The 27913-nt window shown below is 33.3% G+C and overlaps 1 long non-coding RNA gene and 1 pseudogene across 2 annotated transcripts; both read left to right on the forward strand.

Moving 5' to 3' along the window:
* Nucleotides 1-27913, forward strand: part of LOC146916021 (uncharacterized) — an 86138-nt pseudogene that overhangs the window by 16770 nt on the left and 41455 nt on the right.
* Nucleotides 344-2368, forward strand: LOC146916022 (uncharacterized). 2 transcript variants are annotated; one of them, XR_015013662.1, is made up of 5 exons: nt 344-449; nt 561-789; nt 1355-1394; nt 1513-1554; nt 2010-2368. It is a non-coding gene; the product is annotated as an uncharacterized LOC146916022 (long non-coding RNA). The 2 variants fall into 2 exon arrangements; XR_015013661.1 differs by having other exon boundaries at nt 350-789.

Below are 27913 nucleotides of genomic sequence, written 5' to 3' on the forward strand. Positions count from 1 at the left end.
TGTAAATATCAATATCGATATCAGGAAACAACTCTCCGGGTATCATCTTCCTGCAACGATGAAATATTTATTCCTCTATCCTCCAAGTACCACGTGTTCTTAACTATTTCATTGTTTCTTTTTGCAGCTCTTCTTAATTGATTAAAATTTATGGTGGAAGTATCAACAACTTCAATCTACATTGTGCGGAGATGATGATAGAATTTTGTTGGAAGCTAACTTCGATAAGTTTCACTAGTTCTCTAATTCATTTTATTCTAAAATAATATTTACTTTATGCTGTAATTAATTTTTTTTAGTGATGTTGCTGTAATTAATTGTTTATTCTGCTTGTTCAAAAAAAAATTAATTGTTTATTCTTTTAGATGATTCGGGATTCCTATGTTAATTTCATAACATTCCCTTTTATTTCTTCGACGTGGTTAAGAGATGAAATCACATCGTCCAAGGTTAGAGGATTAAATGTTACACTTTTTTTCTTCTCCACTTCGGAATAGCTTCAACACATGCTGAAAATTTAGGCTTTTATGCAGCTTCAACTTATTTAGGCTTTTATGCAGTTTCTTCGAAGGTAATTACCATAACATGCATATCAGTCCCAAATAAAGGAAAATCAAATCATCCACAAGTAGTGAATAATCCTCTTAGGAGAAGAGAAGAGAGAGCATGATAGCAATCAATATGCTACAGCGAGGGATATATCCACGTGCATGACAGCAGTCAGTTGACGAAACAAATTGGAACAATCAAATGGTGCTGTGAACAGTTGATTAATCATGGGAATAAAAGGTTTGATCAAAATTGACAGATAGTTATTCGACGGTGATGGGAAAACCCTAACAACTTCTTAAAAATATAGCCCTCTTTTTTTTTTTTTTTTGAAAGAAAAAATATAGTCCTCTTAAAAATCATATAAATTAAATAATATATTTGGTCCAAAAAGAGTAATACACACATATGTTTATATAATATGTAAATATTTAAGTCCCACTTAGGTTCAAAAAAGTTGAGTCAAACATAAATAAATTAGAGAAATGATATTTGAACAACCATTTTTTCACAATTTGGTGACAACTTTCTCTCTCATAATCAAATTATATTTTTACTTTCTTTTTCTATTGCCTTGGTTTTTGTGACACTACCTAAATTTCTTTGTATATGTTGGTTGTTCAAGAAGTTGTCTCAACAACAGGTTGTTTAAATAACATTCCTCAATAAATTAATGGGAAGATAGATTAGACTAAGTTGAGGACAAACAAGCTAAAACATTATATAAAAAGAAAATGCTAAATCATAATAATAATTTATATCACCGGTTTTTCTAGTTTTCACTAATTCACACCTCATTTTTCAGTGCTTAGTCATGTTCCGGATCGAACCAGTTGAACCATCAGGTCCGGTTTTCATAACATTGATAGAATTGTTGCTTGCTGCTTTACATACATTCGTGAATAACTTTTGTTTCTTCCATATTCACTGAATACTCTGGTTCATTTTGTTGCAATTTTCAAGCCAACACACAACAATGTCTTATTCTATATTTAGACCAACAAGGTACCCTCCCTCCCTCTCTCTCTCTCTCTCTCTCTCTCTCTCTCTCTCTCTCTCTCTCTCTCTCTCTCTCTCTCTCTCTCTCTCTCTCTCTCTCTCTCTCTCTCTCTCTCTCTCTCTTTCTCTCTCTCTCTCTCTCGCCCTCCCTCCCGGGTACTCCCATTTTATTTTTCCCAACTCGTCGATTATACTACTATCAACCTTTGCATTCATTCCTTCCTAGTCTTCACCATGTCATTTCCTCATTTAATCGTATCCCACCATCTTTGAATTTTATAATTTCACAGCTTCCCTTGTTATGATCAAACATTACCCTACTGCCATTTCCTTTTATCCACTATTGGAGCTTAGAGGAATTGGACCTGATATTTTTACTTTAAGCATGTTGATTAATTGTTTTAGCCATCCTGGTTACCTTAATTTTTCTTTTTCTATACTAACTATGATTCCAAATCTAGGTTTTCACCATGATATCGAAACTTGACTACAAATATCAATGTTCTATGTCACAGTGACAATGTTAATGGTGTTATTTCCTTTCATGATCACATTATAGCAAAGGAGTTTCATCTTTATCAGGTTTGTTATTGGACCTTTATTTAGGGATTATGTAAAAAGGAAGAAACGGAAATTGTCTTTCTATTGCTTAGAAAGATATTAGGTTTATTGGTGACACCACATGAAGCATGAAAACCGCTTAGAATAGGTATGTCCTAGTGTCGGATTCCAACACCGAAACGACACATGTGGTTGCACGAAATTATGTCATTTTCTCATATTTTTATTAGTGTCGATGTATCGTTGTTCATGTCGTGTCTGATGCCCGTGTCTTTGTTCACGCTTCATAGGTGAAACCAAATCGTGTAATGTACAATACCCTATTTGATTGCAAGTTATTATTCAATACAACTAATTCCACCAAAACAGCTAACAAACTACTAATTTTTTTTAGCTAATTTATTTTTACAACAAACTTGAGTTAAAAACAACGCTAACACCCACGTTTAAACTAAGGGAAGATTGCAAGAAGTATAGGAATAGTCATGCTATGTTAACCTTGGCACCAGTAATGACTAACTTTATATTCTTACTGTCAAATAACATATGTAAGCGAGGGATCTCTTTGTTGTCTACTCTCAAATGTATCCACTATTTTCATAACCTTTTCACTATTTCCTTCGATAACCTCTATTACTCGTGAAGTCTCCTTAATTCACCGACCATTCTGCTTTTGCATACTAATTATGTGAACATAAAATCATTCAACCATGAACTGATTATAAAATCATATATGTATCAAATTTCTCAAAATAAAATGTTTGAAGATAAATTGCAAAGAATAAAGATTATTACAAAAATCTTCTGTAATAATCTTTATGATTTGGTATTTATCTTCAAATATTTTATTTTGAGACATTTGATACATATATGTTTTTATAATAAGTAGATAGTTTGATGGCTTTGTGTTTGCATAACTGGTGAACAAAATATGATTGGTCGTTTAATTGTGTGCTCAAGAGGCTTCACAAGTAAGAGACGTTGTCGAGGTAAATAATGAGAGGGTTCTGAAAGGAGCGGAGACATTTGAGCGTATTTGTAGACAACATAGGGATCCCTTGATTCTAGATGTTGTTTGAAAGTATGAAGATAAAGCTAGTTGTTATTGGTGTCATGGTTAGCATGACTCTCGCCATTGTTCTTGTTGTCTGCCCTTGGTTCAAATGTGAGTGTTAGTGTTGTATTTTAATTCAAGTTAGTTGTAAACATAAATTAGTTAAAAATAGTTAGTAGTTGTTAGGTCAAAGAAGTGAATAAGGCCACATTTGTATGCAAAAATATGGCTCAAATGAGAGTGACTCCTATTGTTCATAGCTACAGTGTCATGATAATTAGCGGATTATGTAAGAATTAATAGGTGGATGAAGTTGTGATTCTCTTTCAAGAAATGCATTCATAATGTATGAATCCAGACACTACAACATACAATTCACTTATTGATGGACTTTCCAAACTGGGGTGAATTTAAGATGGAAAATTCTATGAAGAAGTCGGGCAAACGACTTCTTCGGTGAAGTTACCCTACATCCAATAATAATGTGCCACATGTCATACGTGTTGATTGTTGCTTGGAATATAGTGTGTACCTGCTCAATATGTTCCATTGTAGACTAGGTTTTTTGAACCATCAGATTAATCACCTCACTGGTGTTATTGTGTGTCTTTCACACTATATTATTTCCTTTCTCCTTTTTGAATTTTTCTTCCTTCTATTTCAAAAATTATTTAAATAAACCTTTTTATAATAATCCTTTTTATAAAAAATATTTCATTATTAAAAATAAAAAAACCCAGGAAGATTATGAACATCATCTCCATCTACATACCTTCATCATCTTCTTTATTGAACAAAAAACAAAATAGCTACTCAAATACACCTTCAAAAATTAAAATGTCCTAATTTGTGTTATTAAAGTTTCCAGATCTTTGCTCAAAAAAAAAAAGTTTCCAAATCTATGTCGTAAAATTCAACAACATAGGCACAAAGATAGGATGAACGCGACGATGGCAGCAGTAATCCGGCGATGGTTTAAGGGTTGTTTGAACAACACACAACATTTTTTTCAAACACCTGATTTTGTGATTTAAATAGATAGGAAGGAAGAGGAGAATTAGAAGAATATTGAAAATGAATTATAATCATCATTTTCGACGTTCAAAATAAGTATAAATCATCGGGTTCAATTTCGGGTGCCAATGGTCTGATTCGGGTTTAAACGACCCGGTTGGAGGTTGAAGACGACTTCTTCTTTTTTTTAATCGGACTTTTTATTACAAATAGAAAAGAGCGAAAAAATAGTTCGAATTAATTGTATGCGTTGCAGTAGTTTAGCGAATTTTAAAAAGGTTTGTCGTCGTGAGTTCGATCCCTGCTCTCTATATTTTTGTTTTGCAATTGCCATGTTTTCCAATTCCTTTCCAATTAATACGGTAGCAATTTTTTTTTGAAATTTTTGAAAGAAAGCTAAGAAAAAATCATGATAAAAAAGTTAACGTGTGGGATTCTTTCATTATGGACATAATTATGCATTTATTAGATTTGTTATGCGCCTATTAATAATAGTAAATACCGAAATAAATGCGCAATTACTTTGGAACAGCTTTGACTTTTGATTTTTATAGAAGAAAAAAAATCAGAATTTAAAAAATTGAAGGATCAAGATAGATATCGAACTGTGTACATAAAAGCAAATCCTTGAAAAACTAACCACCATATCAATTACTTATTTTAGTAATCAAGTGAAATATATTGTATTTATACTACTACTTATTGAAAATTTGTAAATTCGAAAACAAATATAAAACTAAATTTATTGAAACAAATAATGCTAAAATTGAAGTAGCCGTTACTTCATTAAACCAAAAATTATTTAACAAATGGAGTGAAATATTTAATAGATAGGATTGAAAGTATTATATATAGTTTGTTGAGATATTTACTCTACATAAAATATTAGGAATTCAATAAAAAGATTAAATAAAATATTTTGTTTACAAGATCAATAGTTTGTTGAAATATTTATTTGAAATAAAATATTGATTTTAAAAAATAAAAATAATAAAAATATTAACAAGTAAATTTTGTACTCCTATATCTTTATAGAAAAAAGTTAATCTAATTAAACGGTCAGGTTAATTATATTTGTTTCCGTTTGTGACCTAGACCCTTTTATGTCGTCGGACTAGCGTACTTCTCAATTGACTAAGTTTCTGAAGAGATAGATTGTCAGATCGACTTACCAGTCAGATTCCAATCTGAAAAATTCCAGTTCCTACTTCCTTCTTACTCTATTAAGGTCATATTCAATGGTCTGATTGATTATATATGATAGCGTCAGTAGGTTGGGTCCGTTTTGATCGTCGGAGCAATGTCCTTCCGTGTTGATTAGGTTTCTAATTTTGAAAACTTATGACTTTTTCAAAATATTGACATTAATAAGTGTTCTTATTAAATGTTTTCTTATTAAATCGGATGACTCGGTTATATAACTCGGTCTCTATAAAAAAAAATATTTGTGTTAAATTGGACTAAATCGGGTGACTCGACATTTTTTAAAGAAAATTACACTTATAAAATGTCACAGATTATTGAACTAAAAAAATGGTAGATAAATAAGAAACACCCAACATTTTTAAATGAATATAAAATATCTTACATTTAACACTATTTTTATGAAACACCCAACGTTATTATTTTTTTCCTTAAAAAAAAAAAATATGTTACTATTCTTTTATAATAAATGGGAAAGAGCGGAAAAATTAATAACTGATTGTCGCGTCGCATTGGTTTAGTGAATTATGAAATGGTTTTAGGTCGCGAGTCTGATGTTTTTATTTTTGTTTAACTTTATGAAAAAATGTTGTTTCCTGATGTTTTTATTTTTGTTTAACTTTAAGAAAAAATGCTAATAAATGCGCCCATTAATACTAGTTAATTCTGCAATAAAAGCGCAATTCCCTTGGAGTGGAAAAAAAACATAATTTGAAAAAATTGAAAGATCAAGGTTTCGAACCGTTTACATGTACATAAAAACAAATAACTAGAAAAATAACCAACACACCAAGTACTTGTTTGTCTAATGAAGTGAAATATATAAATAAGTATATTACATATTCATTTATTAATGGCATAGTACACATCATTTTTTTCCTTCAAAAAGAGCACATTATTTTTAAATGTAATATTTTACACAATGATAATAATAATAATAATACACATATCACCTTCCCCCCTAAAACAAATAATGTATCATTTTTTTTAGAAAATATAGAAACTAATAAAGGAAAAAAAAATGTTTTTATGGGTTTTTTGTTTTTTATTTTCTGGTGTGTTTGATGAAATTTTGAAGAAAATGATGAAGATGAGGACGAAAGAAGATGAATAAATGGTAAAAAAAAAATGGATGTTGGTGATGCACCGTTAGATACAATAGACTCTTAAGGTCATATTCAACGGTCTGATTGATTATATTTGTTTCCGTTGGTGACCTAGACTCTTTTCAGTCGTCGGACAAGCGTACTTCCCAGTTTACTAGGTTTCTGAAGGGATAGTTTGTCAGATTGAATTACCAATCAGATTCCGATCTAAAAAATTCCAGTTCCTATTTCTTTCTTAATTTATTAAGGTCATATTCAATGGTCTGATTGATTATATTTGTTTTCGTTTGTGACCTAGACTCTTTTCAGACGTCGGACAAGCGTACTTCCAAGTTGAATAGGTTTCTGAAGGGATAGTTTGTCAGATCGACTTACCAATCAGATTCCGATCTCAAAAATTCCAGTTCCTACTTCCTTCTTACTCTATTAAGGCCATATTCAACGGTCTGATTGATTATATTTGTTTCCGTTTGTGACCTAGACTCTTTTCAGTCGTCGGACAAGCGTACTTCTCAGTTGACTAGGTTTCTGAAAGGATAGTTTGTCAGATCGACTTACCAATCAGATTCCAATTTGAAAAATTCCATATCCTACTTCCTTCTTACTCTATTAAGGCCATATTCAACGGTCTGATTGATTATATTTGTTTTCGTTTGTGACCTATACTCTTTTCAGTCGTCGGACAAGCGTACTTCCAAGATGACTAGGTTTCTGAAGGGATAGTTTGTCAGATCGACTTACCAATCAGATTCCGATTTGAAAAATTCCAGTTCCTACTTCTTTCTTACTCTATTAAGGTCATACTCAACGGTCTGATTGTCTATATTTGTTTTCGTTTGTCACCTAGACTCTTTTCAGTCGTCGGACAAGCGTACTTCCCAGTTGACTAGGTTTCTGAAGGGATAATTTGTCAGATCGACTTACCAATCAAATTTTGATCTGATAAATTCTAGTTTCTACTTCGTTCTTATTCTAATAAGGTCCTATTCAACGGTCTGATTGATTATATTTGATATCGTTAGGTCGGTTTGGTCCGTTTTGATCGTTGGAGCAATGTTCTTCCATGTTGACTAGGTTTGAAATGTGATAGTTTGTCAGATCGACTTACACCGAAGATTCTGATTTCCGAAATTCCAATTCCTGCTTCGTTCTTATTCCAATAAGGTCATATTCAACGGTCCGATTGATTAAATTTGATTCCGTTGGTCGACTGGGTTCGATTTGATCATCGCAATAATGTCCTTTCGTGTTGACTAGGTTTCTAATGTGATAGTTCGTCAGATCGACTTACATTGAAGATTCCGATTTCCAAAATTCTAGTTCTTGCTTCGTTCTTATTCAAATAAGGTCATATTCAACGGTCTGATTGATTATATCTGATAGCGTTAGTCGGTTGGGTCCGTTTTGATCGTCGGAGCAATGTCCTTCCATGTTGACTATGTTTGTAATGGGATGGTTCGTCGGATCGACTTACATTGAATATTCTGATTTCCAAAATTCCAGTTTATGCTTCGTTCTTATTCGAATAAGGTCATATTCAACGATCAGATTGATTATATTATGTTGACATTTATCTTATTAAAATTGTAGTAGATACCTAATTATAATTTTATTAAAATTTCTTTCAAGAAACAATTATTAAAAATAAAATTAAAATAGCTAATATTAATAAAACTAATATCTACTGATTTAGAGTTTTACATTTCCAAAGACATTTTTTTAGGGATATTTCAAAGACTTTTTTTTTTTAATTTGGGAGAAATTCCAAAGACTCTTGTAAAATTTGGAAAACGCATGACTATTACCAAAATATTAAAATTAATTTAATGTTTCTATTAGATATTTATATTTTATATATAAAATATTGTTAAGTGTTTGCACTACAATCCTTGAAGATTTTATGTTCTTAATCTCAAAAGTAAATTTTTATATATACCGCTATGAGAAAGTTGATATCAAATGTTGGAAACTAATGACTATTTTAAAAATATCAACATTAATGCAGTGTTTCTATTGATATTTCATATTCAAATTAGTTTTATAAACTCGTTCTTATTCCAATAAGTTTTAAAGTCGATATTGTAAAATTTTATAAACTCATGATTATTGTAAAATTTTATAAACTCGTGGTTACGTATAAGATTACCATCAGAAATGAAGGGGCAATTCAATATGGATTTGTATGAGTCAATTATTTGCAATAGTTTAAAGTAAAGAGATTAAAGTTTGTCAAAAAAAAAGTAGAGATCTAAACAATTCTTTTAAAAAATGAGTAGAAAAATAACGATATGTTCCACAAATTTTTATTTAAAATTTAGTAATTTATCAAATAAAAAATATTTAACGGTAGATGATAGTTTTTCAGTTGACTAGGTTTCTGAAGGGATAGTTGGTAAGGGTACTGAGTCACTAAGTCATAGGTAGAACCGCATGACTGAAAAATATCTGCAGAAGAAATTTATTTATTTTTTTAAAGAAGAAAATTTTTATGTATTGATATTAGAAAGTCGATGCAACAAAATATCAACATTAATAAGTGTTCTTATTAAATATATTTTATTTGTCATCTTCTAAGCATGCATGCATGTTCTTATTAAAGAGCACTTATGACTGAATTGAATTGATAAGAAAAAGCACTGCTGACTAGATGAAACATAAGACTTTGCTTTACCAAGAACGGAATATGGAAACTGGAAAGGATTGAGCTAACTGCATAAGTATTTTTTTTAGGAAAATGTTAACTTGTGCCCTTGGAGCACAAGTTTAAAAACTAAACATAGAAACTATTTTTTGGGATGTAAATACGGGTATCGAAAATTTTCTTTAAAAACAATATCGAAATGGCTAATTAGCTTACGGAAATTTGCGTTAATAACGATATCAAAAACATCTTACGTTTAAGAAAAGGAAAAAAAATATCAAAAACATCACACAGAAATTTACTACTTTAATGCATAAGTTTTTTACATTTTACTTCAATATGAAAAAATAATGTTTTTATAGTGATATAAAAAAATTATATTTTATACACATCTAAATTTTTAAAAGGAAGTCTTTTTCTTGAAACAAAAAGTTTTATATTAAATAATGACAAGTTAATTTGGAGAGTATGAGATTGACATTTTTTAGGCATTAATGATGATTGACTAAGACTTTGATGATATTTTATTTCATAAAGATTGATTTCAAATTACGGTTGTTTTTTCTTAACCAAAATTTGAAATCAATCTTTATGAAATAAAATATCATCAAAGTCTTAGTCAATCATCATTAATGCCTAAAAAATGTCAATCTCATACTCTCCAAATTAATTTTGCAAGTATATATATATATATATATATATATATATACACACACACACACACGGATGTTTCATTAAGTAAATAGAGTCTTAGCAAGTAAATTAATCTCATTAAGTAAGATTGCCCTTATGCTAAGACACTATTTTTTTTTTTTGCAAGTATATGTATATATATTAAAAAATATGTAATTAACGGTAGAGGAATTTTGACTTAATCTCATCATTTTCTCTAATATGTCATTGGTAAATCTCTTAGTCTCACTAATTTACATCTAAAATAAAAAAATAATTTGTTTACATCTAAAAATAATAGATTAATGTTGATATTTTGAAATTTTATCATATCAGTAGAGAAGAATTTGTTTATGCAAATATAAACATACAAAATCTATAATGAATGCGGTGCAAATATTTAATGGTATTTTTCATAAAAAACAAAATAAAAATTTAATAGAAACAACACATTAATATTTTTTTCCCTAAAAAAAATACATTAATATTTTTTTGACAAAAATAACTTTTTTTTTTTTTTGCGATTTCAAGCAATGTTAAGTAGAATTATAATGCTAATATTTCGTGAATGTATTTGATGTTGCGTTGGTTAAGCCTGATTATATATATATTTTTTTAAATTATATATATTTTTAATTTATATGCAAAACACCGTTAAATATTTCCACTGCACCCGTTGTAGACTTTATATGCTTATATGCACGTAATCTTATTTTTGCAAAAGGAAAGTGAAATTGAGTGAAATAATATTAATATAATATGTAGATTTTCTAAAAAAATATGATGGGTATATTATTATTATTGTGTAAATATTGTATTTAACAATAATGTGCTCTTTTTAAAAGGAAAAAAAATTATGCGTTTCTAAAAAAATTATATGTTCTTTTTTTTTGACAAAAAAAAATTATATGTTCTATCCTCTTATAAAATTAAAATGTAATATATTTCGATAAATAACGAAGATTAGAAGTTGTTGCAGTGGTTAAGTTTCCAACTATACATTTTAATGTCCACGGTTCAATTCTTATTGCCCCAGCTTTTTCATATTTTGGATTTTTCGACAAAATTCCAGGTTGTTGAAGCATTAATCGGTATTAATTAGTATATAAATGGAGATTTTTTAATAGTAATTATGAGAATAAATATAAAAAAAATTATTTGGTTATACTAGTGATAGATATTAAATAAAATAAAAATCATACTAATAAACAATTGTATCTCTGGTGTAGTTGGTAATGTTTTCACTTTGTTGTCGGATGGTGGTCGCAGGTTCGAGTTGTGTTATGTGATGCTGTCTTGTTTTTTTTTCTTAATACTCATCTTCTTCGCCCGTATACACAATGAAATTCAACGATTTTATGTGATGCTGTCTTGTTTTTTTTTCTTAATACTCATCTTCTTCGCCCGTATACACAATGAAATTCAACGATTTTTATGTTGTTCTGATCGGAATTGAACGTCAAGAAGAAAGCACACACTTCTTTTGCTAATCCATAAGCCAATTGACGATGATTTTTTTAAAGGTTCTTGCAACAAAAAAAAAACTATCAAACTTTTTTTCTCACGGAATTTACAAGTTTCAGAGTAATTTTGGGTTTCGATTCAAAATAAAAGTAAATAAAAGTTATGATTATGCAGATCTTTTGAGAATGAAATTTATTTTATTTTTTTGGTTTTTTGTATTACCATTTTTCCAGAAAAAGCACAAAATAAAACAAAGTCGGGGATCAAAACGACCTTTTTATTAATGACAACAATACTTAAAGCAAAAAGCCCTACACAAGTTCACTTTCGTCTTGGGCAGAAAGAAAGGATTCTTTTTGAAAAATGAAAATCAACAAGCAACACGTTATTGAACAAAAGAAATAGTTGAAGGGACAAAAAACAACGACCCTAAATGCGGCAAACCACTCCATGTTTCACAAAAATTACGCACCACCTCTTCAGGATGAGGTCCCGTGGTTCGATATCATATTATCTTTGCACATCTTGATTCAAGTCTGTGAAGGACAGGACTTTGGCTTCGACTAAATCTTGAACTGCATTCCTCAAAGCATAACAGCGCTCAACATCATGACCTGGCGCCCCTTGATGGAAGACACATGAGAGGTCGGCTCTAAAACCTGCTGGCAATTTTCTAGGCATCGGAGGAGGCGGCCTGGTTTGGACATAATTCCCTTTGAGCAAATATGGGAGCAACTCAGCATACTTCATGGGAATCAGATCAAACCGTGTCCTTGGAGCCTGTTGTCGAGGCTGTTGCTGCTGATACGGTTGTTAAGGCTGATAAAGCGGTTGTTGAATGGCATTGGTAGCGGGTGTAATAGCAGCCACGTGTTGATAAGCCGGATGTTTTTGCTGAGGTCTCCCTTGGGCCAGCATGCTCACTTCTTGTTCGTCCTTTCTCGGAAAATTGTTCCCAAATTTATTAGAACTGCTGGCAGGTACACTTTCCATAACTAATCGTCCTTCTCAGACTCCTTCTCGGACTCAATTCATCAAATTTGAGCCTGTGCCTATTTATTTGGAACTCTCATTTATTCTGTTTGCAAAATTTCTTCTATTTTTGATGGCAATACTTGAAGCAAAAATTTTCAAAATACAAAACTTTTTTTTTACATCTTTTGAAAAGTATGAACAACAAACACACTCTCTTTGAACTCGTGAGTAGTTGAAGTGTACATCAACATCCGCCTCGAGAACGGTTACATTCCGAAAGAGAAACATGGCTAAGCACAATGAAGAGGACCTCTGCTTCGAGCAAGATGCTTTCACAGTAAAAAAAAAAAGAACAAAAAGGAAATACAAAAATAAAAGCTCGCTAAGTTGAAAACCCGAAAGGGCGGCTTAGGAAATAGAGAGCGTCCCGGTGGACTGAAAACCCGAAAGGGCTGTCCAGGCAAAATTTAGGGGCATAAAAAAGGAATATACTCTCGGTGGACTGAAAACCCGAAAGGGTGGTCCAGGCAAAAGTTAGGGATTTTCAAAAGAAGAAAAAGAAAACAAAAATAATGCAAAAAATGACTGTTGAAGCATGCGGATGGAAGTACACTCTGCGCCGGTTTACAAATGGCGACTTCTTCCAGACTTTGGGTCAACAATGGGCTTTATCCCCAGGAGCATCAGCTGGTACGTTGTGCCGGGTTTTACACCGTCAACGTCTCGATTTGTTCACGACAATATCATCTTCAAGGAAGTTTGTCGAGTGTTTGTACTGCGATGTCAGCCCACCTTCCATCTTACCTGTCTTGTCTCGTTTCATCGAGTTATCTGTCATATACGGTTCATACAGTCATACGACTTACATTCATGCATTCATACATACATACATTAATACTTTCACATATTCATACACAACATATATGCAATATCAATTCATACATGGTTGCATCAGTCACCCAGTGTTTGGTCGTATCTTTTCGTTTCAGTCTTCAATTGTTTCAAGCTGCCAGTCCTAAACAACGGACCGCTTGAGTTTACCTTTTCGCTTGGTTTCAAGCTGCCAGTCCTAAACAACGGACCGCTTGAGTTTACCTTTTTTAAGCTGCTAGTCCTAAACAACAGACCGCTTGAGTTTACCTTTCACCATGTTTCAAACGATCAGTTCCAACCAATGAACAGTTTGAGGTCACATTTTATTTTCACAAAAGTGTCATCCCCTGCTTTGTCAGAAAACGAGATGTCGCTCAATCTTTATCTGCTCAAGTATTTCATTCCCCGCCTGGTCGGATCACAGAATGTTAAATGTGTCATCTCCCGGTACATCGGATAACGAGACGTCACTCAATTCTATTCTCTCAAGCGTCTTTCCCCATTAAGTCGGATTACGGAAAGTCAAATGTGTCTTTCCCCGGTTTGTCGGATTACGGAAGATCAAAATCATTCCCCGGCTTAAACGGATTACGGAATATCAAATCATCATTCCCCATTTTGTCGGAATACGGAATATCAAGTGCTTCATTCCCCGGTTTAACGGATTACGGAATATCAAATCATCATTCCCCGTTTTGTCGGAATACGGAATATCAAGAATATCAAATCATCATTCCCCGTTTTGTCGGATTACGGAATATCAAGGGTTTCATTCCCCGGTTTGTCGGATTACGGAAGATCAAAATCATTCCCCGGTTTAACGGATTACGGAAATATCAAATCATCATTCCCCGTTTTGTCGGATTACGGAAATATCAAAGTTATCATTCCCCGCTTTATCGGATTACGGAATATCAGAATTTCATTCCCCGTTTTGTCGGATTACGGAATATCAAGAGTGTCATTCCCCGTTTTATCAGATGACGGAATGTCAAGAGTGTCATTCCCCGTTTTATCGGATGACAGAATGTCAACAGTGTCATCTCCCGGTATGTCGGATGATGAGACGCCACTCAATTTTTGTTTTCTCAAAGTGTCGTTCCCCGTTTTGTCGGACGACGGAATGCCAAAAGTGTCATCCCCAGCATTAGCTGTTCCAGTGATGTCATTAATCAATTTCAATTTCAAAAGTGTCATCCCCAGCGTGGCTGTTCCAGTGATGTCATTAATCAATTTCAATTTCAAAAGTGTCATCCCTAGCGTGGCTGTTCCAGTGATGTCACTAATCAATTTCAATTTCAATTTCAATTTCGAAAAGTGTCATCCCCAGCGTTAACTGTTCCAGTGATGTCATTAATCAATTTCAATTTCAAATGTGTCGTCCCCATTTTATCGTTCAAGAGATGTCGCCCCAAAGTTTTTGTTTTCACACAACTGTCAATACGGTAGTAGACAATCATTTTCCCCAGTGAAACTACATTCTCCCTAGCGGAGTCGGATCCCATTCTTCAACGAATTTGGGTATCCCGTCGTTGTTTCTCGTCTTAATCAAGTCAACTTTGTCGTCCTGCATTCATACAAGCATTTCATGAGCATTCGTAGCATCTTAGGTCCAAAATTGGTGTACTATGTATTTAAGTCTCTTCGTTCCGATCGAATCAAAGATTCCATCTTCAAATCTCCGGACGAAGAAACTTAAATAGGGGCATCTGTCATACCCCAATTTTTGACCTAAAGATCCTGCATTCATACACCGACACGTGTCACCTGACCCTGATAAGTCTCCGATTTTCAGTAAAAAATTCGGCAGAGAGGTATTTTAAAATACCTCATGTTCGATTCCGAGTCGGACCCTATTCTCTCTATTTTTATTTTTATTTCCATCTTTTATTTTTTTATTTTTGTTTAATTAATAAAAATGTTAACTTTATTTTTTTTAGGTTAGTCATTATTCATTTTTTATTTTATTTATTATTAATTACCTTTTAAGATAAGGGTCGGCATAGTTATCTATTTCATTTTTATTTATGTATATATCATTTTTATTATTATTTTTGTTATTTGATAAAAATCCAAAAAATGTAAACTGTCCAAGTTCATTCACGTTTTGCTTCCTCATCCCAATCCGGCAACAACATTGCTTTTTCTCCTCCCCAAGCTACAGGTTTTTCTACTTTTTTTAACAGACCCTAAAGTCCCAACACTGAGGCTATAAAAAGGAACGAACAATTCATCTGCAGGGGGGCCGATTTTCAACACCAAAGCAATCTGCAAAAATCGTAGCACAGTAACAGAGTCTCAAACTCAAACCAACAATGTCGCAACATAAACCCATTATCACACCATAACACAAACTGAGCTTCATTGCAATCGGCCGTTCCATCAAAATACAACCAAAACATATCATACTGTCAAGAACCGAATCTCAGCTAGCAGCAATCCAACACAACACTTTCCAACCCATAAAAACCCAAAACGGCTATCAATCCTCCCAATCGACGCAAACCGCAAAGAAAAGGAGCATTTTCAAACACCAGTACCAATTTACACCAACAACCGCCAACCACACAGCCGTCGCCGTCGAACACCGAACCGAAGAAGGAAGCCGCTTTCGAATCGCGAACACCTCCAGGCACAGAACCAACAAGCATCGAACAGCACCATTAACCTACAACAAAACCGACTTAAAACCGGACCGGCTTCAACACCAATTGACTCGAAAACGGTCCAGGAAACAGAACAGGAAGGTAGTACTTTTTTCCCTTTTAAATTTTGTTTTTAAATCTAAGCTGTATAACGTGATTTTTTGCTGGATTTGAGTGAGGAAAAGAATTAGAGGAAAAGGTAGGTTTTCTTTTTATTTCATTTTGTGTCTTAGGACTAGATCGATATAGGTTTTTTGTTGGAATTTTAGAGTATAGGAATAGAGAAGGAGGGATTGAATGAAAAAACAAGAAAAAGGGTCCGTCGAAGAAGAATTAAGTGAGAGAAGAGAAGTGAATCGTGAGAGAGAGAAGTAAGAAAGAATTCTGTTGAAAAATGAATGAAAAACGTGAACTGCACACTTATATATATGGCCTCTGATCCTATGTGCTCCCGCCCACACGTTACCATGCACCCTCGAATCCTCAGTCTTTGATTTATGATCTAAGGCCCCCTGTTACTTCAACCTTTGATCGATCTTAGGCCGTCAGATCAATCAGACGGCCTAGAGCCAATACATCGTAAGCCCAGTGCCCCAACTGCTGTTTAAGCCCATTTTTATTTTTTTAATTACTACACCCCTCTGTTTTAATCACTGCACCTCCATTCCCTGCATTTTTATTTATGTTTACATGCATATTTAGGTCTATCTCGCATTTTTATTATTTCTTTCACATTTTATTTTAGCTAGGTTTCTTATGTTATTTTGCATTGTTCTTTAGTATCTTATGTCTTTTACTTTATAGCAAAGTTTTAGAATGTATAATTAGGCTTTAATGTAATTCATTCATGCATTTCATCATTATGCACTTTAGGTTATTTTCTTAGGTTATTTTTTGTCATTTACTTTATAGCACTTTAGAATGTACATTTAGGCTTAATGTAAATTTATTTATCATGCATATTTATTTCTCCGCAGACCTTAGAATGTATTAATAGGTTTTTTTGTAATAGCTTAGGTGCATGTGTGTGTGCGTGCGTGTATGCCTTTCTTTATGTTGCTAGATTAGGTAAAAGGTCCTCGTGGTGGTCCAACGCCACCATAAGGTACCTACGCTTTACTTTTCTGCTCCGTTAGTTTAATTTTTATCTTACTATTCAAAAACAACAAAAACATGCAAATATTCAAAAATCACACAAAAATATTTTCTTAAATAAACCTTGATCCTAAATCAAGTGACGTCTTTTTTATTTTCTTTTCTTAATCAAATTTCAATCAATTTAATCTTACTTCAAGTCTTTTCTTTTCAATATTAAAAAATACAAATCAATTCCATTTTGCCACTTGGCTTTTGACTTTAAAACCTTTTTTTCAAAACTAATAAAAAATACAAAAACCAATCAAACGTCAATTTTTACCACAAACTACGTGATTTTGATCCCTCACGGGTACGTAGGCAAAGGACTTGTCCTTCCAAATCAATTAAATGTAGATAAACTAGGTCTCCTTTCTTTTATCATTTCAAATTCTACTCTTTTTCAAAAACGAGCAAGTTATAGCACATTAATTAAATGAAACCAAGAGGTTCCCGTAGAGTACTACGGACATAAAGGGTGCTAACACCTTCCCTTTATGTAACTAACCCCCGAACCTAAAATCTTTTCAAAATGGGGTGTTTGAACTTTTTTCCCCTTTTCTTAAATAAAAATTAAATGTTCAGTCGTGAAAATAAAGAGTGAGTCAAACGCTAATCAAATAGCCTTGATCTCCGAAAAATGACGCGACAGAAATGACGACTTCTTCCAGGCTCAAATTCAACGTATAAACACAAGAGAAATCTTACTTAAACCGAAGTTGCTTCAGATTTTGACAACCACATGATAAGAATTGAAGCCATGTGAATCTTACATAATAGACTGTTTATAATCTGTTTTCTTTTCTCATTCTTTTATTGGGTAGTACAAGATCTGTGATAGAAGAAAACAGATTTAGATTAATCTTACCTAATTAATTTCATGTAGACGGTTTAGATTTATTTCATCTAGTTTTTTTTAAGGTTTGAGAAATTGAATCTTATATGATGATTTGTGATGTAAATAATGAGAAGTTGAAATTGGTAGTGTTTTTATGAAAATGTAATTAATTGTAATGTTTTTTATTTTTTAAAATTATGTAATTTCATTTTTTTCTGGGTTTTTTTTTCCTCCTATGAAGATGATGAATAAGTTGATGAAGATGATGAAGGAAAGATGAATATATGATGAATGTGATGAAAGAAAGATGAAGATGTTAACTTAATAAAAATATGAAAGAGAGAGAATATGAATAAATAAATAAATAAATAAAGGGAAATAAAGAGGAGAGAGAATTGGTACTAGAAGAAAAATCATGTGTAGATGGTATACCACAGTAATATAGAGACCAAGTAAATATAACCGTTAAGATCATCTACTTCTACTTATGATACTGTAGACCACCTACACTGTAACATGATGCAGTTTTCTGACGTGTCTAGGGTTAAAATCTGATTGGCTGAATTAAACGACTGCACCGAAGAAGTCAATTGCCCGACTTCTTCATAGAAGCTCCCATTTAAGATATTCGGGATCTTATATTTGAGATGCATGATAGAGGCCATCCCACTGTTGTGATCACTTAAACTTCTTTATAAGATGCTTCATGTTGACCATGCAATTTCATTTATTAACAAAAATTAAAGATCAAAGGATTCTACCAAATCAGAATCATGACCATATCATATCATAATAATCATAATACTACACAACCACACACCTTACTAAAATAGCAATCAATTCTACATGTCAAAGGGGACCCATAAAATTAAAGAGAAAAAACATTACTCCCTCTCCTTATCAGCTTATCTCTTTTTGATACTATGCATATGTCCCTTTCTTTCTCTCATATTTTCGTTCTAAAAATTTCAAAATCTAGATTCCCCAAATAATTTTTTTTTTAAACAAATCATCTATCATCTCTAGTCAGTCTTATCTATTTACAACATACTCTTCTTCTTCTTCTTCTTCTTCTTCATCACAAGAAAAATCCTATCAAAATTGCACAAAATCGTGAAATCCGTTCAAAATTGCAAGATTTTAAAGGATTTTGTTCATTTTTTTATAATTTGGGTGATTTGGAAAGAGCGGAATGATAGGATTTTTAATAATCGAACTAAGGAGGTGGATGAATTGTTTGATAATGTTTAAGTATTATTGTGGAATGGAGTTAGTGCCGGTTGGCAGGGTTGGCCGCTTTGTTTTACGAGTGGTGTTGGAACCCGAGAGAGTGTATTGCGAGGTAGCGGGGAATGTTTGTTTGTGCGATGCAGGGTCTGTTTTTGGCAGTGGTGGGGGGTTTCAGTCGGTTGTTTCAGGCTGTGTATTTTTACCTCAGTAAGGGTGTTGGTTTTGGTTGGGGTCTGTACGCATCCCAAATATAAATAAATAATGGCGGAGTATAGTATAGGGCCTTGCGTTTGATGTAATCTTTAAAACAATGGCGGAGCTAGCCCAAAATTTATGAGGGTGCCAAAATATGAGAATTACTTATTTGTATTCAACTCTAAATAAATAATGTTGGGAGACACAAAAAAGAAAGAAACCCAAAAGGAAAAAAGATTAAATGATATTAATTGAGATGAAATTTTAGATGGTCACACGTATATGAGCACAATATTGAGGCACGTACACCCGCACAAATGCACAAGTATAAAGAGAATAGAATTAAAAATGTGTTTTGCTAATATGAATAAATTATATCTATTTTATACAATTGTGTTCAAATTGTGTGTCCAAATGATTGTGACCATCAAAGTATTTTAAGACAAATGAAGTGATTAAAATTTTCCGTTTTAATTTTTTTATTTGTGTGTGCGCGTTCAAACATTTTTCTTTTATACACTCATAATAAGAATATTATAGCCAATATACTATAAATTCATGTTGGCATAGTGGTTGGGATTCCTTTTCACTCTAGTAGTAAGCATGTTCCAACATATAACTTCAGCATACAAGTTTAAAATTGACATTAATCACTAGGGTAAAGCGTGTATAGGTTAACATCGTAGTCATAACATGGCTCCGCCACTGCTTAAAAAGTTTTTAGCCGTATTTATTTTTCCCTGCTTCTTAAGGATATATAAAATGGTTGTAGAAACTATACTGATATGGATTGTTACGGTTTCTTTTTGTTGTATTTAGAATCTGACTGCGATGTAAGTTTGGGTTTTGCCTCCAGCAAACAAGACTAGTGCTCTTCATATACGAAATGATCTAATCGCTGCAATCAAGGTATCTTATATTCTGCATTTTCACAGTTCAGTATTGCTGTTCAATACAGTAATCACCGATGTGATACATTGTTTGCAGGATACAATGATTCATTGGCGAAGAATGTCAGGATACAATAATTTTTGGGTGCCAGGGCTGGATCATGCCGGAATCGCTACCAGGTTCTATTTCTAGATTGAAAAGTTATATTGTTCTTAGTTTTTTTTTTTTATAATTTATCATCGATTGTGCATTTTATCGTGGCAACCATGTATTCTCACTTTAAATACAGCTATGACAGAGTTGCTAGTACCAATTTAGAAGCAGCAAAAGTCCATACATTTGTTAAACAGTAATATTTTCTGCTTTTTCCTACATTTAGAAGCAACCTGATATGTTGTTTTTTGTTATCATTTCTAGGAATTTTATTAATGCTTGTTCTGAACATTTAGCTACTTTGACTTCTTTTTTTTTATCGATTTCAGTCTGCGCACTAGCCTGTTAGGATTAGCTTTTCTCTTTTCTTCCTCAAAGAGTAGTGTTTTCTGCTTCTTTATTATCTTTTGTAACGAAGAATTTACTGGTTTTATATGAATTTTGGTTATAAATTCTGGTTTTTGTTTAATTAACTTTTTGAATTAATGATTTCTTGTTATTTTTCCATATGATTTTTGACAACAGCTGAAAGACATGACTATCTTAGTACAAGGTTGTTTTATATATGTGGTTATTAGTTCTATGCGGTTGTGACTTTGATTACTTTATGAGGCACATGAAAATGTAGAAAATAGGCTAATAATTTTTGCATGAGCATTTTTTTTAATTTTTTTTTTGTTGTGCGTATTATTGTGAGGATAAAATTGCTCCCATTATAACAAAAGCCACTTTTTATTATCGAACACCTGGCACATTGTTTCCAACACATTTTTTCATCCCAGGTTGTATGCGAAGGTGACGAACTATGTCACGAAAAGTAATATTGGCCAAAAGACATCATCATTGGGTGATTCGAGGTTGTTCTCCTAGGTACTTGAAGGCAACATAGCTGAAGAAGAAGAACACAGTTAACAGTCCTTTTAATACATCAATTGCATTTTTCTCTTCTATCAAAGGAGGGAAAGATGTAATTGATGTTTTTAAAGGACACTTAACTGTGTTCTTTTTTCTTTCAGTTATGCCGCCTCCAAGTACCTGAGACAACACCTTGAATAACTCAGTGAGGATGTCTTTTGGCTAACATCACTATTCGTGACTTGGTTCGGTGCCTTTACATAGAGCTTTGGGCTTACTTTTCGTGACTTGGTTCGCCATATATAGTCGGCTTAGGCTTGAAAATACTTTGAGTCGGTCCTGGGTTTAGGAACTACAATACTAAAGAAAAATGAACAATAAAAATAAAGGGATGGAATGGAAAAGCTATGTGATCCCTTTTCCTCCATGTGTAAAAGGGCATATGTGTTCAGTTTTTTTATTATATATAATATGATGCTAATTTTAAGTGGAAATGGAAAGGATGGAATGGTAAAGAGATTTGTAAGTATGAATAATAACTTCAAATGGAAAATCAGGAAAATAAAAGATGCTAACTTGGTGTTTTTGTTTATAAATTTACTTGTGATTAGTTTACTGCTTCCGATCAAGCACCATAATTTGATGATATTGAAGGGGTGCGGATAAGGAAGGGGTGTTTTCTGTTAAGTCTTGTTATTCATTGTAATATCCCGCTTAACAACACTGTCATTTATCTATGTCAGTTATTATTTTCTAAATTATCTATGACGTTTTTTTAAGCAAGGGCAAAATGGGTATTTGCCAACCAAGAGAATGTTTAAGAGGAAAATTCTAAAATTTTCCACACAATTCCATTCACTTCTCTCTCTAAAACATTTTCATAATTTCCTCCCCTTCTCTCTCTAACTCCATCGGCCATCATCATCTTCAAACCCTCTCCATCACAAATTTCCATTTCTTCATTGTCATACCCCAATTTTTGACCTAAGGTCCCACATTCATACGCCGTTTGACCCTGGATAGTCTTTGACTTTTTAAGGAAAAATTCGACAGAGAGGTATTTTAAAATACCTCATTTTTTTGTTCCAATTCGGGCCCTCTTCTCACTTTTATTTTTATTATTAGTTTTTATTTTTATCTTTAGTTTTTATTAATTTCCATCTTTTAGTTTTTATGTATTTCTTTCATTTTATAGTTTTTTTAGCTTATTTGATTCCCATCTTTTACTTATCTTAATTTTTATTTTGTTATTTTATTTTCTTTTTTCAGTAAGTCCAAAATTTTGTCCAAGGTCCATTCCATTTCTTTTCCTCCAAGCTGCGCCACAATCACAGCAAAGGGTCCAATCTTTCTTTCCAAATTCATCACAAACGCGTCCAAGCTTTTCATTACCATTCAATCCTCTTCAATTTTCATTAAAACTAATTTCCATTTTTAAAATGCAATTTGGCTTTAAAAGAGAATAGAGGAAATCAACAAAGACAAAAAAAATTTACACCCAAATAGCCTGCAATTTTCAACAGAACCTACACCAATTTTTTCACAACCTGCAATACATCAGATCTCACAAAAACATCAACAACCTACACAAAAATTCAACAAGAACCCAGCCACCGTAGCATCGGTATCAAAACCCATTCTCATAACCCATTCCCAGCCACCGTCGATCCGTACCATTACAACCAAACATAGCCGTAATTCACACTAGCACACATCCAGAAACCAGCCATACCACACAATCACAGCCCAATCCGAACCAACACAATCGACAACCATAAACCAATCCAGCCCTACATTCAAACCGTCGCAAACCGATCGATCCAAAACCCCACAAGAACACAAATCCGAAACAGATTCGGATCAAGAAGGAAAGGGTATACCCCTTCTCGTTTTTTTATTTTCTTTTTTGTATATGTAGCTTTTTTTTGTTTCTTTGTATAGCAAAAATAAAAAAAATGAAGAAAGGGAGAAGAAGAAGAATTAACGTGAGGGAGAAAGAAGAAGGGGAATAGTAATTTTTTTGTTTAAGAAAAAGAAAAAAGAAAGAAGAAGAGACGAGAAGGAAGAAAGAAAAGAAAGAAAATGAAGGAAGTGGGGTACGGTGAGGTTATGTATATAACCTATTAATCTAGTGTGCACGGGTGCATGTCTTACCATGCACCCTCACATCCTAGCCCCCTTCGATCCAATCCAGTGGTCTGTGTTTAACCTCTCTGAATTTAATCAGGGCCATCTGATCAATCAAACGGCCCATATTAATTCTTGTGGCCTGATGCGCCCTTGGGCCTCTCATTGAGCCCGATCACCCTTTTTACCACTTTCTGCGCCTCCCACCTTGATGATTGAACCCCCCTGCATTTTATTTTTTTAGTTCCTTCATGCATTTTATTTTCTTTAGCATTTTATTTATTCTCTCATGCATTTTTATTAGTTTAGATTTATTTTCTGCATTTTTATTATTTATATATGCATATTTATTTTTCGTAATTCATTTTATTGCATGGATTTAGAATGTAATTAGGTCAATTGTACAAATATAAATGAGAAAAAGTGTGTGTGTGTGTGTGTCTTTTTATTTCTTTTACCGCTTTATATATCAAAAAATACAAAAAAAATTAGAATAGGTTAGGAGATTTTGTGGTGATCCAATGTCACTACAAAAATTCTCACGCTTTTATTTTTATTGCTACGTTAGTTTATTTTATGTCCATTCAATATTCAAAAACAACAAAAACATTCATATAATCCAAAAATCACAAAAATATTTTCATAATAAACCTTGATTTTCAATCAAGTGATCGTTTTTTTACTTTCTTTCTTAATCAAATATCAAATCAATTTTAATCATACTTTGAGTCATCTTTCTTTCAATATAAAAAATACAAACAAATACTCATCTGCCACTTGGCTTTTATTTTAAAACCTTTTTTCAAAATTAATAAAAAACACCAAAACAAATCAAACGTCATTTTCTTAACCCCGAACTACGAGGTTTTGATCCCTCACGGGTACGTAGGCAGAGGACACTCGTCCTTCCAAATCAATAAAATGTAGTTAATTAGGTCTTCCTTTTTTTAATCATTTCAAAGTTTCATTTTTTTTTTTAAAAAAAAAAATGCAAGCAAGTTTATAGCACAAAATGTTAAATAAAACCAAAAGGTTCTCGTAGAGTACTACGAATATTTAGGGTGCTAATACCTTCCATAAATATAACCAACCCCCGGACCCCCCCCCCCCCCCCCCCCCCCAATTTAAATAAATTTTTTTCAAAGTCGTGAAATAAAAAGTGAGTCTATGCTAATTAAATAGCCTTGATCTCCGAAAAATGACGCGACATTCATGAAATCATCAAAGTTAAGCAACAAATAGGTTCCTTCTGGTGTTATTAGTAAGAATCAAACTTCAAAACTCATCTTCTCCCTCTCTTCAAGCCAACCGCCCCTTTCCCTATAATTCCCCAAGTTTCAAATTTTCACTCAAAATCCATTGGAAATCACTTGTAAGCAAGCTTTTAGAGGTACCCATGATGTTTTAACCACTTGGTAAGCAACCAAAATGTATTCACTTCACTCCACAAGAGGAGGCCGCCCCACACCCTTCATTTTGGGGAAAATGGCTCTTTGTGGAAATTCTCCATTCTTATGCTTTTGTATGTGTTCATGTGTTATGGGTGTTGTGATTTTTAACTTGTTTGATAATTGTAGGACCAATTGGAGGAAGAAGGAATTTAGCTAGTGGCTTGGATTTGGAGGTTTTGCCACAAAGTTCAACAAAGGAACCAACACAAGAGTGTGAGTTCCTTTAGTTAGTAAATCCCTCCCTTTGGGTAGTTTAATTATGCCATTAGAATGATAATTTTATGACTTTGGTAAATTAGGACATAATTAGTGACATTGTGACTTAAGTTAGTACCCCTGCTAGTGTACTCTAAAATAGCTCTTATGTTGATAAATATACTTATGGTAGTGTAGGAATTGGAGGAAAAATAATTTGACAAGTTTTATTGTATGTTTGAATAAATACACAATTTCAGCTAATATTTCCAAAAGTGAAATTGTTGGATTTTTATAACTTTGACTCAATTCTTAGACAATGTAAATGAAACTTTTATGGTAATAAGTGGTTTTACTTGGCTAAGAATTTAAACTATCTTTGTATCAAAAATGTAGCCGAAATGTGTTATGGTATCCTCTAATCAAATTCTACCATAATGTGTGTGTGTGTGTATATATTGGTGTAAGAAAATGTTTACAGTAGATTAGCCATGAATATCAGTTATGGGTAGGTCACTAACCCGTGAAAGATAACATTATAGAAATATAGTTATTATTGACACTTTTCAGTTAGAGACGAGAATTTAAGTCTCATTATCATTTATGATATTAAATGATTTATAAGCTGTGGCTATTGCTATCCTCCCCAGTTAGGATACAAAAGGTTCCCGCCAGTTGGAACGGGCACTATCCGTGAGGATGACCCCACAATAATAAGTGGAGTCTGGTATCCCCGTCAGGTGGGTTCTCGCCAGTTGGAATTATTACCGGTTAGCAGTGGAATAAATTCCGGGGTTACTCCACCTGGTTTTATTCCATAAAATCAATTCAGATAATTATATTGTTCAACGCTAACTTTACTAACTCAATTGATAGCTAATGTGTTAATTATCCAGTTATGATATGATTACAGAATTACAGGTTAAAGATGTATAAACCTCAAAGAGATTGACTTTAGACAGAGGGCAATCATAGGTATCCCCAAGGATTGCCTGCAGCCTAGGATATGTGGTGCTCACTGAGACATTATATCTCATCCCATTCCATATTTTTTTTTTCTTCAGGTGTGCAGACATCTAGCAAGAAAGGTAAAGAGAAGGTCACAGAGTGATTCCAGCTTTTGAGAAGATGTTTCATATGTGTGTGTGTGTATATAAATATATATATATATATATATATATATATATATATATATATATATGTGTGTCTCTGGATATGTTTTAGGCCTTGACTTTACATCAGACTTGATGTTTCAGTTATGTATAATATTACGTGCTCGTCAGTTAGTACTAGTATTATCCTAATAGTTTGTACTCTATACCTACTCAGATGTATTTTGATAAGAATTCCTGAGACGTATGTATATTATCAGTTTGTTAGATATAATTTCTGTATTGTAATTTAATGTAACCGGTACGAAATTTTGACACTCTGTAAAAATTCTAGATACTTTATAAGGGCGTTACAATTTGGTATCAGAGCCGGTCGATTCAGACCGTGCCTTGGGTCATTAAAATACAATCCAAGTATATGGACCATTTGTATCCAGGATATTTATTCTAATTGTTATATCTGGTTGAGCCTAATCAACTTGACTTGTATGTGACAGTTAGGGCAAAATGTCCGGAAGACGAAGAGGTTCAGCAAGGTTCGGTTCTAATCAAACTACTGATGAAGGTGCGGATCCTGCGGCTTACATGTGGGCTCAGATGATGCAACAACATTATCAGGATCAATAAGCTCAGAATGCCCAACAACATCAACAAATGATGCAGCTAATGCAACAACAGATTTAGCAGCAGGCCCAAGCTCAGCAACAGTGGGCTGAAATGATGCATCATGGTCTGGTCTTTCAGCAACCCCATCCTCCGCCACCAACTATGGGTAATCCGTGTTGAAGCAAAAATCTTTTTGATAAATGTTTTATGATAACAAATCTCGTGGAATAAATAATAAGTTTTATGAATGGTGATCTACTGATGGCTGCACTTGAGTTTTTGTTAAAAGAACAGGAATCACATAAGTGGATAAGCTAGAAGCCACCCACATTGATAAGCGCATCATATCTACTCAACAATGAAAGAATGAGTATATCATTAGTTGAAACAACAAGATCATATCTCCATGAAGATTCATAGCTCAAGAATCATGATGGAAGAACTTGAATCATGATGGAAGAACTTACATCACAACCTGCACAAAGATGTGCTTGAAGTTATGTAACAAAACTCACATTGAGTTTTATGTTATATAATTTGAAGATCCACAATGGGTAAAGAAGATAAAAGGAACTATGCATACAAGAGCGACTAAGATGTATCAAGATTTGAAGGGGTTGTTTTGGTGGCCTGGAATGAAGAAAGAGATCGCGGATTTTGTGTACGCTTGTTTGGTTTGTCAGAAGTCTAAGATTGAACATCAGAGACCGTCAGGTTTGATGCAACCGTTGTTTGTGCCAGATTGGAAGTGGGACAATATTTCTATGGACTTTGTTGGAGCTTTGCCGAAGACCGCGAAAGGTTTTGATTCGATTTGGGTGATTGTTGATCGGTTGACGAAGTCGGCACATTTTGTTCCTATCAAGACCGGTATGTATGTGGCGAAGTTGGCTGAGATCTACATTGACCAGATTGTTAGATTGCATGGTATTCATTCTAGTATTGTGTCGGATCGAGATCCGAGGTTTACTTCTAAGTTTTGGGAGAGTTTGCAAGTTTCTTCGGGGACTAAGTTGAGGTTGAGTTCTGCTTATCATCCCCAGACTGATGGTCAGACAGAGAGGACTATTCAGAGTTTGGAAGATTTGTTGAGAGCTTGTGTGTTGGAGCAAGGTGTCAGTTGGGTCGAATGTTTACTGTTGATTGAGTTTAGTTACAACAACAGTTTTCATTCTAGTATCGGGATGGCGCCGTTTGAAGCTTTGTATGGTCGGAGGTGTAGGACACCGTTGTGTTGGTATGAGTCAGGTGAAATGCTTTGTTTGGACCGGAGGTTGTGCAAGAGACTACGGAAAAGGTTAAGATGATCCAAGAGAAGATGAGAGCGTCTCAGTAGGCAGAAGAGTTATCATGATAAGAGGAGGAAGGAC

This window comes from Medicago sativa, chromosome 6, assembly GCF_051527215.1.
Source record: "Medicago sativa cultivar Bolivia chromosome 6, Bolivia_mono, whole genome shotgun sequence".
NCBI lineage: Eukaryota > Viridiplantae > Streptophyta > Magnoliopsida > Fabales > Fabaceae > Medicago > Medicago sativa.